General features: G+C 40.7%; 1 protein-coding gene across 2 annotated transcripts in view; it reads right to left on the bottom strand.

Annotated features, from left to right (window-relative positions):
- Positions 1 to 14,245, bottom strand: part of mri (BTB/POZ domain-containing protein mrityu) — a 550,707-nt gene that overhangs the window by 157,746 nt on the left and 378,716 nt on the right. The window lies entirely within an intron of this gene.

Raw genomic sequence — 14,245 nt, 5'->3', positions numbered from 1 at the left:
TAACAATTCAGGCAAAGGCTAGAAGTCTTTTTGAGACTTTGAAGGAGCTAGTGGGTGAGGATTACATCAAGAACTTCACAGCAAGTCATGGTTGATTCAATAGAATTAAAAGAAGATATAGTTTGCACAACATCTGAGTCAGACGTGAAGCAGTAAGTGCTGACAAAGGAGCTGCCAAAAAGATAAAAATAAACCAAAGATTATTTATCAATAAACCATAGTGATTTAAAAAAAAGTTAATTCATAAAACTGGTTAAACAAAAATGAGATAATCATGACAGAATCTTAAATAAAAGGTAAAAAGAAACTAAAGAATCATATAATACAGCTGGTTAATAAAAAACTTGATAATCACAATAAAATCAAGTTGGATAGGGGATAGGGGAGAAAGAACACTTCCCATGCATTCCCTGCCTGTCACAGAAGGTGACTAAAAGGGACTGGAGTCGGGGGCTAGAAACCCTCCCCTCCTTGTATTTTAACTTTCTAAAAGGGGAAACAGAAGGAGTCATGTGGGGAGTGCTCATCCTCCCCGAAGGCTCAGATTGGGTGTTTAAATGTGTGTGGATGTAACAAAGATGAGAAAAAAGGAGAGATAGGTACTATGTTTGAGGAAAGGAACTAAATGTTTTGGCTCTCAGTGAAACGAAGCTTCAGGGTAAAAGGGAAGAATGGTTTGGGAATGTCTTGGGAGTAAAGTCAGAGGTTGGTGAGAGGACAAGAGCAAAGGAAGGAGTAACACTACTCCTGAAGCAGGAGGTGTGGGGTATGTGACAGAGTGTAAGAAAGTAAACTCTAGATTGATATGGGTAAAACTGAAAGTGGATGGAGAGAGAGATGGGTGATTATTGGTGCCTATGCACCTGGTCATGAGAAGAAAGATCATGAGAGACAAGTGTTTTGGGAGCAGCTGAGTGAGTGTGTTAGCAGCTTTGATGCAAAAGAGACTGGGTTATAGTGATGGGTGATTTGAATGCAAAGGTTAGTAATGTGGCAGTTGAGGGTATAATTGGTGTACATGGGGTGTTCAGTGTTGTAAATGGAAATGGTGAAGAGCTTGCAGATTTATGTGCTGAAAAAGGACTGGTGATTTGGAATACCTGGTTTAAAAAAGAGATATACATAAGTATACCTATGTAAGTAGGAGAGAAGGCCAGAGAGTGTTATTGGATTATGTGTTAAATGATAGGCACATGAAAGAGAGACTTTTGGATGTTAATGTGCTGAGAGGGGCAACTGGAGGGATGTCTGACCATTATCTTGTGGAGGCGAAGGTGAAGAGGTGTAGAGGTTTTCAGAAAAGAAGAGAGAATGTTGGGGTGAAGAGAGTGGTGAGAGTAATTGAGCTTGGGAAGGAGACTTGTGTGAGGAAGTACCAGGAGAGACTGAGTACAGAATGGAAAAAGGTGAGAACAAAGGATGTAAGGGGAGTGGGGGAGGAATGGGATGTATTTAGGGAAGCAGTGATGGCTTGCGCAAGAGATGCTTGTGGCATGAGAAAGGTGGGAGGTGGGCAGATTAGAAAGGGTAGTGAGTGGTGGGAAGAAGAAGTAAGATTGTTAGTGAAAGAGAAGTGAGAGAGGCATTTGGATGATTTATGCAAAGAAGTAGTGTGAATGACTGGGAGATGTGAATGACTGGGAGATGTAAAAAAGAAAGATGCAGGAGGTCAAGAGAAAGGTGCAAGAGGTGAAAAAGAGGGAAAATGAGAGTTGGGGTTAGAGAGTATCATTAAATTTGAAAGAGGATAAAAAGATGTTTCGGAAGGTTACAAAGTGCGTAAGACAAGAGAACTAATGGGAACATCGGTGAAGGGGGCGAATGAGGAGGTAATAACAAGTAGTGGTGAAGTAAGGAGATGGAGTGAGTATTTTGAAGGTTTGTTGAATGTGTCTGATGATATAGTGGCAGATATAGGGCGTTTTGGTCGAGGTGGTGTGCAAAGTGAGGGTCAGAGAAAATGGTATGGTAAACAGAGAAGAGGTAGTGAAAGCTTTGTAGAAGATGAAAGCCAGTAAGGCAGCGGGTTTGGATGGTATTGCAGTGGAATTTATTAAAAAAGGGGGTTGACTGCATTGTTGACTGATTGGTAAGGATATTCAGTGTATATATGGTTCATGGTGAAGTGCCTGAGGATTGGCAGAATGCATGCATAGTGCCACTGTACAAAGGCAAAGGGGATAAAGGTGAGTGCTCAAATTACAGAGGTATAAGTTTGTTGAGGATTCCTGGGAAATTATATGGGATGGTATTGATTGAGAGGGTAAAGGCATGTACAGAGCATCAGATTGGGGAAGAACAGCGTGGTTTAAGAAGTGGTAGAGGATGTGTGGATCACGTGTTTACTTTGAAGAATGTAGGTTAGAAATACTTAGAAAAACATATGGATTTGTAAGTAGCATTAATGGATCTGGAGAAGGGATATGATAGGGTTGAAGGTATTAAGAGTATATAGTGTGGGAGGTAAGTGGCTAGAAACAGTGAGAAGTTAAAATCAAGGATGTAAGGCATGTGTACGAGTAGGAAGAGAGGAAAATGATTGGTTCCCAGTAAATGTCGGTTTGTGGCAGGGGTGTGTGATGTCTCCATGGTTGTTTAATTTGTTTATGCATGGGGTTGTTAGGGATGTGAATGCAAGAGTTTTAGAGAGAGGGGCAAGTATGCAGTCTGTTGTGGATGAGAGGGCTTGGGAAGTGAGTCAGTTGTTGTTTACTGTTGATACAGCACTGGTAGCTGATTCGGATGACAATATACAGAAGTTGGTGACTGAGTCACAGGGTGGAGGAGGGGGCGAAGGTTCTGGGAGCATTAAAGAATGTGTATAAGGTGAGAACATTATCTCGGAGAACAAAAATGGGTATGTTTGAAGGAATAGTGGTTCCAACAATGTTATATGGTTGCGAGGCATGGGCTATAGGTAGGGTTGTGCGGAGGAGGGTGGATGTGTTGGAAATGAGATGTTTGAGGACAATATGTGGTGTGAGGTGGTTTGATCGAGTAAGTAATGAAAGGGTAAGGGAGATGTGTGGTAATAAAAAGAGTGTGGTTGAAAGAGAAGAGGGTGTATTGAAATGGTTTGGTCTCATGGAGAGAATGAGTAAGGAAAGATTGACAAAGAGGGTATATGTGTCAGAGGTGGAGGGAAAGAGGAGAAGTGGGAGACCAAACTGGAGGTGGAAGGATGGAATGAAAAAGATTTTGAGCGATTGGGGCCTGAACATGCAGGAGGGTGAAAGGCATGCAAGGAATAGAGTGAACTGGAGCGATGTGGTATACCGGGGTTGACGTGCTGTCAATGGATTGAACCAGGGCAGCGAAGCGTCTGGGGTAAACCATGGAAAGTTTTGTGGGGCATGAATGTGGAAAGGGAGCTTTGGTTTCAGTGCATTACACATGACAACTAGAGACTGAGAGTGAACAAATGTGGCCTTTGTTGTCTTTCCTAGCCTACCTTACACACACACAGGGTGAGGGAGGGTGCTGTTTTTCATGTGTGGTGCAGTGGCAACAGGAATAGATGAAGGCAGCAAATATGAATATGTACATGTGTATATATGTTTATGTTTGTGTATGTATATGTATGTATATGCTGAAATGCATAAGTATGCAATGCGCATGTGTGGGCGTTTATATATATACATGTGTATGTGGGTGGGTTGGGCCATTCTTTCATCTGTATCCTTGCACTACCTCACTTACGCAGGAGACAGCGACTAAGTATAATAACATCAATAAAAAAAAGTATGCTGTACAGGTATATGACTTCTTCATGCCATCCTGACATACATCCAACCTACGTCCATTTCGAGTTCAGACCATTGGTCAGAACAGAACTAGGATGTATGTTGGGGATAGATGGTACTGGAATAATTTATAATCAATACTAATGATGATACTAGCGACGATGTTGATAAAATGGATTGGCACAAATGATAATAATGTTCTCTTCTGACAAAAGTCCACATCAAGGCTGGGCTTTAATTTTTTTTTTTTTTTTTTTTTTAATTTTCCAAAAGAGGGAACAGAGAAGGGGCCCAGGTGAGGATATTCCCTCAAGGGCCCAGTCCTCTGTTCTCAACGCTACCTCGCTAATGCGGGAAATGGCGAATAGTATGAAAGAAAGAAAGAAAAAGAAAGAGAATTATGAAATGGAAAAAGAAAAGAGAAAGGAAAGTATTTACAAGTTTTGGAGGTGAAAAACTTGTCTTTTGAAATGTGCCAGGTCATAGTTACTGGGAAAAGACATGAGAAGGTAGAGAGTCCCAAAGCTTCAACTTACCTATTCCTGTAATGTGGGGTTTCCAAGAAAGAGTGGATGTTACAGTAATACCAAGTATGTTCATTAAGTCAAAAGATGGAATTACAGAACTGTCAAAGGAGAGACAAGAATTGAGAGGAGTTTCCAATAAAGAGATGGGTAGAAACTGGGTCTTGGAAGCATTAAAATTAACAAGATTTTGTGTTGTACCCCAGTGATATATCCCATCCAGGTTTGAGTTTATCGAGGAAGCTGTGTCAAGACAAGATGCAGATCCAAAGAGAAGAGAAGGAGCAGAATTAAAGGATATGGATGAATGCAGTGTTGAGTTGTCAGTGTATGAGTGCACTGATTTATTTGTGGAGAGGAAATCATTGAAAAAAAAGGAGAAAAAGTGTAGGGGGTAAGGAGAGAATCCTGAGGGACACTGCTGTTGATAGAAAAAAATGGGGGAGGCTGATCTATCAACAACCACAGAGACAGATCGGCTGCAGAGGAAGCTAGATATGAAGGAGCAAAGCCTCAAGGGCAGCTACACATGACTCCCCAAAATCTTTCATGGATGATGACCAGACATTAGTAAGACAGGAAAGAATATTACGGTGCATCCCGCATTACAGAAGCCATACTGGTGATCAGAGAGAAGACTGTGATTTTCAAGGTGTTTAAGGACATGAGAGATGATGAGGAATTCAAGGACTTTGGAAATGGTAGATGTCAAAGCCCTACGTCAACAGTTAGAGGGGTCAGAATGGTCACCCTTCTTAGAGATGGGATGCACCAATGCATACTTCCAAGGAGAAGGGAAAGCTTTAGTTTTTATACAGAAAAGGAAACTGAATCCTGAATTCACTATCATTACAATACATGTGAAACATATCACTGTTAGTGACAGAAACCCTAAGGAATTAGAGACAGTGAAAGGACAAGGGTAGAGAAAGATAACAGCTCTGTGCCTGAGATACTGCGAGTAAGTGGTCGACCAATGGTATGAACTAATCCAACACCTAACCTACTCACACTCCCCTACCTCACATATATCCTGATAGTGTTCTCCATTCATTAGTGTCCTCTAGTTCATCCCAGATGTCCATCGAAAGTAAACAGAGTATAGTCATCTTCTCACCCATCCTCTCCATATGAAATAACTATTTCAGCACAACCTTTACAGCTCTTTTATACATACCCCTCTAACTACTATATCTCTCTCTTACCCTATCATTTCTTATTTGATAAACCCACTTAACACCACATATTGTCCTCGGACATTTCATTCTAACACATTCACCATGTTCCATACTTTCATATCTTGGGCCCACATTTTGCATTCATTCAATGCAGTCATAGCTACTATACCATCAAACATACCAAATAACAGGCAGTGAACTCTCCTTCCACACACAACTCAATGCAATTACAAATTTGAATTGCACAGGGAGGAAGTTTTACACTTGTGAGGCCAAATTTCATAAATATCATCATACACCTTATTAAATTTCTGTAAGCTATCTGCATTAACCATGCCTTCATCCATTATATTCCATCCATCCACCACTCTCATACTATAAAAGTACTTCACTGTAATTTTCAATTGTAATTTTTAACAAGTTTTCTTGCTCAATTTCATGCAGTGTCCTCTGGTTGTTCTATCCTACTTCACAATAATGTTTTAAAAACTAAAAAGCTGTTTTGAGATCACACACCAATCTTCTTTTCTAAGGTGTTCATATCTAAAGCCTTTAATCTTTCCCTCTAACTAACCTTTCTTAATTCTGGTTCTCTGATCATTCTTTATAAGCTCTTGGTGCTTGTTTTTGGCGAGGTGACTAAACTTGAGAAGCATATTCTAGTTTTGGCCTTATGTAGGATGTGAATAGCTTGCTGAATAATTCTTGATCCATGAAGCTGAATGCTACCTAAATATTTACTAGCAAACAGTTAGTCTCCTTAAGTATTCTATTAAGGTGGGACTCATGCAACAGGTTAGGAACACTGTTGATTCCCAAGTCTTTCTCACAAACCCATCCTATGGCTCACTTCAGCTCCCATGGTTCCCTTTGCTGCCATATCCACTCCCATGTATCTAAAGCACTTCACTTCCTCTAAGTTCTCTCCATTCAAACTCACACTTCAACTAACCCATCTCTCTCCATTGCTAAACCTAATAGCCTTGATTCTATTCACATTTACTCTCAACTTCCTGATGTCACACAATCTGGCCTCAGCAGTTTTTCCAGTTAAATCTGCCATCAGTTCAGTGTCATCTGCAAACAGTAACTGATTCACCTCCCAGACCCCCAACAAGTATCAACTACAGACCTCCTCTCTCCAAGACCCTTGTAGTCACCTCCATCTCCAACCCATCCATAAATAGATTTAGCAGCCATGGTGACTCAATCCCCTGCTGCACACTCATCCTCCTCTGTTCCTACTTGAGCTCATGTCTTACTCCTCAATGCTTCTTGGAGCTTTCCTCCCACACCACATATTCATAACACCTTCCACACAGCGTCACAATCCATCTCATCCCTTTCTCCAGATCCATTAATGCTACATACAAAAATCCTTCTATTCCTCTAAATGTTTTTCACACATTCTCAAAGCAAACACCTGATCCACACAACCTCTACCACTCCCTAAACCACATGGTTCATCCCCATTCTAATACTCTGTGCATACCACCACCCTCTAAATCACCACTCTCTCATATAAATTATTAGGAACTCTCAGCAAACTTATTATGTACCTCTGCAATTTGAACATGCACTTTTGTCCCCCTTGCCTTTATATAATGGCTCCATACAGGTTTTCTGCCAATCCTTAGGCACTTCACGATGGAAAATACATACACTAAAAATCCTAGCTAACGAATCAACAACAGTCACCTCTTTTCTTAAGAAATTCAACTTCAATCCCATCCAATCCAGCTGCTTTACCAGTCTATCTTATAGACGGCTTTCACTACTTCTACTCTTTAACCAAACCAAGTGTCATGACTCACTTATTTTGCATAACCATATGTCAAAAACATAATCATCTTCCACCCTATGACTGAAACATATTCAAGAGTTCATCAATATATTCACTGCATCTCTTCTTTACCTCAGATCTGCTGCTACCACTTCCCCAACTGTTCCCTCTACTGGATGTTTCTATTTGTTCTCGTTGTCAGTACACTACCTCTTTCTAAAATATTTTCTTTTCCTTCCTGAAATTTGTTGATACTCGCTCATCCTAACACTCATCTGTACTGTTTTTCAGCTGCAACTTCCCCTTGACCTCCTGGTGCTTTCTTATTTATGTCTACCAATCATTTGCATTCCTACCTTGCAAGTAAATGGTCATGAACCTCTCTCTTCTTTTGCATTGGCGACTTAAGTCTCCTCATTCCACCACTCACTACCCTTTCTGACATGCCTACCTCCTACCTTCTGCATGCTATGTCACACTTATCTCACACATGCAAGTACTACTACCCTAAATACCTCAAATTTCTCACCCACCCCTTAGTTCCATTTATTCTCACCTTTTGACATTCTTCACTTAAGTTCTCTTGGTATCTCTTCACACAAGCCTCTTTTCCAAGATCACTCACTTTCATTACCCTCTTCCTACCCATATCATTTAAACTTTTCCTAAAGCCTCCACACACTTTTAATCTCACCTCCACCAAGTTGTGATCGCACATCCCACCAACAGCTTTGCTCAGCACATTCACTTTCAAGTCTCTCTCTTGCATGGCTCCCAATTAATCCACAATCCAGAAATGCCCACTTGCCAATGTATATTCATGCATCTAAACAATGCATTCCCAATCGCCAAGCCTTTGTCAGCATATAACACCACAAGCTGTTCATCATTTTCATTCACAATACTGGGCCCAAATCATACTGCCCCTAATCATATCATCAACTCTCATATTTGAATCAGCCATCACTACTTGATCCTTTGCATCAAAATTGCTGACACACTCAATCAATTCCTCCCTAAACACTCACCTCACTCTTCTCATTACTAGGTGCATAACCACTAACTTTAACTCACCTTTTGCAATCCCCTTTCTACACCAGCATCAATCTGGGGCTCACTCACACAGTCCTACTACTCCTCCCTTAGCAGAATATCACTATTTCCTGTGCATTTTTCCTACACTACCTCTTGATTTTACTGATAAGAAATTTCCAAACTCTTCTTTCCCCTTCCCCTTGAGCTTAGTTTCACTCAGAGATAGCACATCCACATTCCTCTCCTAAAGCATGCATCTCTCCCTTCTTCTCATCCTGGTTACATCTACGAATATTCAGACAACTCAGCTTGAGCCTTCAAGAAAGCTGAGCACTCCTCACTTTGCTCCTTTATTTTGTTCCAACTTTTACAGAAATTAAAGAAGGAAGGGATGGTTTTGAGTCCCCTATCGGTTAACTTCAGTGACACTGGAAATAAGAAATTATCATTTCTCCCTTATGTCATATAAGTACCTGATATCTACTCTTAGTATTTTCAAGAAAAACATTAATGTTTTTCTCCCCTATCCCTGGGGATAGGGGAGAAAGAATACTTCCCACGTATTCCCTGCGTGTCGTAGAAGGCGACTAAAAGGGAAGGGAGCGGGGGGCTGGAAATCCTCCCCTCTCGTTTTTTTTTAATTTTCCAAAAGAAGGAACAGAGAAGGGGGCCAGGTGAGGATATTCCCTCAAAGGCCCAGTCCTCTGTTCTTAACGCTACCTCGCTATCGCGGGAAATGGCGAACAGTATGAAAAAAAAAAAAAAAAAAGGACAATGTACTTCAGCAAATAACAACACAGAGTATCAATCATTTACTTCTATTGTCATGGATGCTAAAATTTTCTCAGTTAGCAGTCTACAATGACCATGAGCTGTTCTACAGCTATGCTCTATAGCATATTTGACCAATTCCAGTAAGCAACCTATTGTGTATGAGAAAGTTTTTTGCTTTGTGGTCATTGCATTCACACACAATAAAAAATAAAATAAAACAACAGTAATCATTAGCCACTGCACCAAAAGATGTGCTTTTACACTGCATGAGATAAAAGTCCAAGACAATGACTCCAAAGCAGGCATGTATAAACCTGAGAAGTGATTATCATTATTCTCACCTAGCCTTAAATAAAATCCTCTCTCAAATAAAGTGAAAAGTCCTTAATCCTGCAATCTATAGTTCAGAAGCTCCCAATGTTAGATGAAAAACAAAGTATGTCATAGTTTGGCATAATTTCTATGGTTTGGAAAACTGCCAATAAGCCAACAAGTGCTTTGGTCATTTGGGTACCCCACGGTCGACCATTGTACCAAGTGACTTGCACCTGTACATATATTCACATATATATGACATTCTATCCCTGAGGTAGGGGAGAAAGAATTTTACCTCTATATTCCTCACATGTTGTAGAAGGTGAATAAAGGGGGTGGGAGCAGGGGGGGCAGGAAAACCTCTCCTTTTTGTATTTCAATTCCTAAAAGAGGAAACAGGAGTCAAGTGCAGAGTGCTCATCCTTCTCGAAGGCTCAGACTGGGGTGTCTCAATGTGTGTGGATGAAATCAAGATAAGAGAGAAGAGATAGGTAGTATATCTGTGGAAAGAAATCTGAATGTTCTGGCTCTGAGTGAAGTGAAGCTCAAGGGTAATGGGGAAGAATGGTTTGGAAATGTCTTGGGAGTAAAGTTAGAGGTTGGTGAGAGGACAAGAGCTAAGGTAGGAATAGCACTACTCCTAAAGCAGGAGTTATGGGAGTGTGTGACAGAGTGCAAGAAAATAAATTTAAACTGATGTGGGTAAAACTGAAAGTGGATGGCACAAGATGGGTGATTATTGGTGCTTATGAACCTGGTCATGAGAAGAAAGATCATGAGAGACAAGTGTTTTGGGAGCAGCTGAATAAGTGTGTCAGCAGCTTTGGTACACAAGACCTGATATTAAAGAAAGGCGATTTAAATGCAGAGGTTAGTAATGTGGGACTTGAGGGTAAAATTGGTACACATGGTGTATTCAGTATTGTGAATGGAAATGGTGAAGAGCTTGTGGATTTGTGTGCTGAAAAATGACAGTTGACTGGGAATACCTGGCTTAAAAAGAGAGATATACATAAGTATAAGTATGTGGGTAGGAGAGATGGTCAAAGTGTATTATTAGATTATGTATTAATTGATAGGCATGTAAAAGAGAGACTTATGGATGTAAATGTGCTGAGAGGGGCAGCTGGTCGGATGTCTGATCACTATCTTGTGGACGCAAAGGTGAAGATTTGAGGAGGTTTTCAAAAAAGAGGAGAGAAGAGAGTGGTGAGAGTAAGCCTGGAAAGGAGACTTGTGTGAAGAAGTACCAAGGAGGATTGAGTATAGAATGGCAAAAAGTGAGAGCAAATGAAGTGAAGGGAGTGGATGAGGAGTGGTATGTATCTAGGGAAGCAGTGATGGCATGTGCAAGAGATGCACATGGCATGCAAAAGGTGGAAGGTAGGCAGATTAGAAAGGGTAGTGAGTAGTGAGATGAAGAAGTAAAGTTGTTAGTGAAAGAGAAAAGAGGGGTGTTTGGATGGCACTTAAAGGAAGGAGTGCAAATGACTGGAAGATGTATAAGAGAAAGTGGCATGAGGTCAAAAGGAAGGTGCAAGGGTTGAAAAAGAGGGCAAATGAGAGTAGGGGCAAGAGAGTATCATTAAACTTCAGGGAGAATTCAAAGACATTTTGGAAGGAAGTAAATAATGTGTGAAGGAGCAAAGTGATAACAGGTAATGATGGAGGGAGGAGGAGATGGGGTTGTTGAATGTGTTCGATGATAGAGTGGTAGATGTACAATGTTTTGGTCAGGGTGGTGTGCAAAAAGAATCAGAGAGAGTGGTTTGGTGAAGAGATAAGAGGTGGTGGAAGCCTTGAAGAAGATGAAATTTGGCAGGCCACAGGAGTGGAAGGTATTGTAATTATATATATTAAGGAAGGGGGTGACTGTGTTGTTGATTGGTTGGTAAGGATATTCGATGTATGTATGTATGGATCATGGTGAAGTGCTTGAGGATTGGCAAAATGCATGTATAAGGCCATTGTACATAGGAAAAGGGGATAAACATGAGTGTTCAAACTACATAGGCATAAGTTTGTTGAGTATTCCTGGAAAACTGTAAAGGGATGATATTGATTGAGAAGGTGAAGGCATGTACAGAGCATCAGATTGGGGAGGAGCAGTGTGGTTTCAGAAGTGGTAGAGGATGTGTGGATAAGGTATTTGCTCTAAAGAATGTATATGAGAAACATTTAGAAAAATATGGATTTGTATGTGGGATTTATGGATCTGGAGAAGGCATATGATAGGGCTGATAGAGATGCTTTGTGGAAGGTCTTAAAGAGTATATGGGGTGGGAGGTAAGCTGTTAGAAGCAGTGAAAAGTTTTTATCAGTATGTAAGGCATGTGTATGAGTAGCAAGAAAGGAGAGTGACTGGTTCCCAGTGAAGGTCGGTCTGCGGCAGGGGTGTGTGATGTTTCCATGGATGTTTAATTTGTTTATGGATGGGATGGTTAGGGAGGTAACAGCAAGAGTTTTGGAGAGAGAGGTGAGAGTGCAGTCTGTTGGGGATGAGAGGGCCTGAGAAGTGACATTTGTTGTTTGCTGATGATACAGCACTGGTGGCTGATTCAAGTGAGAAACTGCAGAAATTGGTGACCAAGTTATGAAAAGTTTGCAAAAGGAGGAAGTTGAGAGTAAATGTGAATAAGAGCAAGGTTATTAGGTTCTGTAGGGCTGAGAGACAAGTCAACTGGGATGTAAATTAGAATGGAGAAAGGTTGGAGGAAGTGAAGTGTTTTCGATATCTGGGAGTTGACTTGGCAGTGAATGGAACCATGGAAGCAGAAGTGAGTCACAGGGTGAGGGAGGGGGCGAAGGTTCTAGGAGTGAAGAAGAATGTGTGGAAAGAGAGAACGTTACCTCAGAAAGCAAAAATGGGTATATATGAAGAATAGTAGTTCCAACAATATCATATGGTTGTGAGGTATGGACTATAGATGGGGTTGTGCAAAGGAAGGTGGATGTGTTGAAATGAGATGTTTAAGGACATTATGTGGTGTGAGGTAGTTTGATTGAGTAAGTAATGAAAGGGTAAGTGCTGAAATGTATGGTAATAAAAAGAGTGTGGTTGAGAGAGCAGAAGAGGGTCTATTGAAATGGTCTGGACATATGGAGAGAATGAGTGAAGGAAGGTTGACAAAGAGGATAAATGTGTCTGAGGTGAAGGGAATAAGAAGTGGGAAACCAAATTGGAGGTGGAAGAATGGAGTGAAAAAGATTTTGAGCAATCAGGGTCTAAACATCCAGGAGGGTGAAAAGTGAGCACGGAATAAAGTGAAATGGAACGATGTGGTATACTGGGGTCGACATGCTGTCAATGGATGGAACTAGGGCATGTGAAGCAGCTTTCATCTTCCACAAGGCTTTGACTACCTCTTCTCTCTTAACCAAACCATTCTCCCCGACCCTTTCACTTCGCACACCACCCCGACCAAAACACCCTACATGTGCTACTCTATCATCAAACACATTCAACAAATCTTCAAAATACTCACTTCATCTCTTTCTCACTTCATCCCTACCTGTTATCACTTCCCCCTTCCCCACTTCACTGATGTTCCTATTTGTTCTCTTGTCTTTTGCACATTATTTATCTTCATCCAAACATCTTTTTATCATCCCTTAAGTTTAATGATACTGTCTCACCTCAACTCTCATTAGCCCTCTTTTTGGAATATTTCCTTTTATGTAATTTACTGCAAACTGTAACCACACTGCATACAAAACAATTATCAAGAATAAGAAACTAAGCAAAAATATAGAGTACTACTGTATAATCGAAGAAGAGATTGCTTACTCATGAGTATAGCTGCAGCTGGCCATTGTAACAATCTAGCACTCACCTGACACAGTGCATTGTTCTTGTATACAAGTATATGTATATTCATGTTCACATTACACTCACAGTTCATATGATTTGCTGCATGTTCTAACAGAACAATATATAAAAGAACTATTGAGACAGAATCTATGTGAAAATAGAGAAAGTTATCTAATAATCCTGGGAGGAGATGGGTTCCTCATGAAAAGTTCAGCTGTGGTCGATTATTGTGACAGTGTGGGTATATGGCTAATGAAGTGAATCTTTTTATGTGTACAAACATGTACATTCATGTTCATCTTTTTTTTGTTCATGTAATTCACTTCTAATGTAAAAGAATGCTATCTAAAACAGTTATTAAAACTTGAGCAACTATGCAAATATGGAGACTGTTACTGTATAATTGATAAAGAAATCCCTTCACAACTAAATTAGTTAGTCATCTAACTTTACATTTACTGCTCAATGTAATATCTATCTATCTATCCATTTATATTTTTTTTTTTATTATACTTTGTCGCTGTCTCCTGCGTTTGCGAGGTAGCGCAAGGAAACAGACGAAAGAAATGGCCCAACCCCCCCCATACACATGTATATACATACGTCCACACACGCAAATATACATACCTACACAGCTTTCCATGGTTTACCCCAGATGCTTCACATGCCTTGATTCAATCCACTGACAGCACGTCAACCCCGGTATACCACATCGCTCCAATTCACTCTATTCCTTGCCCTCCTTTCACCCTCCTGCATGTTCAGGCCCCGATCACACAAAATCTTTTTCACTCCATCTTTCCACCTCCAATTTGGTCTCCCTCTTCTCCTCGTTCCCTCCATCTCCGACACATATATCCTCTTGGTCAATCTTTCCTCACTCATTCTCTCCATGTGCCCAAAACACTTCAAAACACCCTCTTCTGCTCTCTCAACCACGCTCTTTTTATTTCCACACATCTCTCTTACCCTTACGTTACTCACTCGATCAAACCACCTCACACCACACATTGTCCTCAAACATCTCATTTCCAGCACATCCATCCTCCTGCGCACAACTCTATCCATAGCCCACGCCTCGC

This window comes from Panulirus ornatus, chromosome 9 (genome assembly GCF_036320965.1).
Source record: "Panulirus ornatus isolate Po-2019 chromosome 9, ASM3632096v1, whole genome shotgun sequence".
Lineage (NCBI taxonomy): Eukaryota > Metazoa > Arthropoda > Malacostraca > Decapoda > Palinuridae > Panulirus > Panulirus ornatus.
The sequence above is the reverse complement of the archived record's forward strand: the minus strand, read 5'-3'. Positions and strand labels throughout refer to the sequence as shown.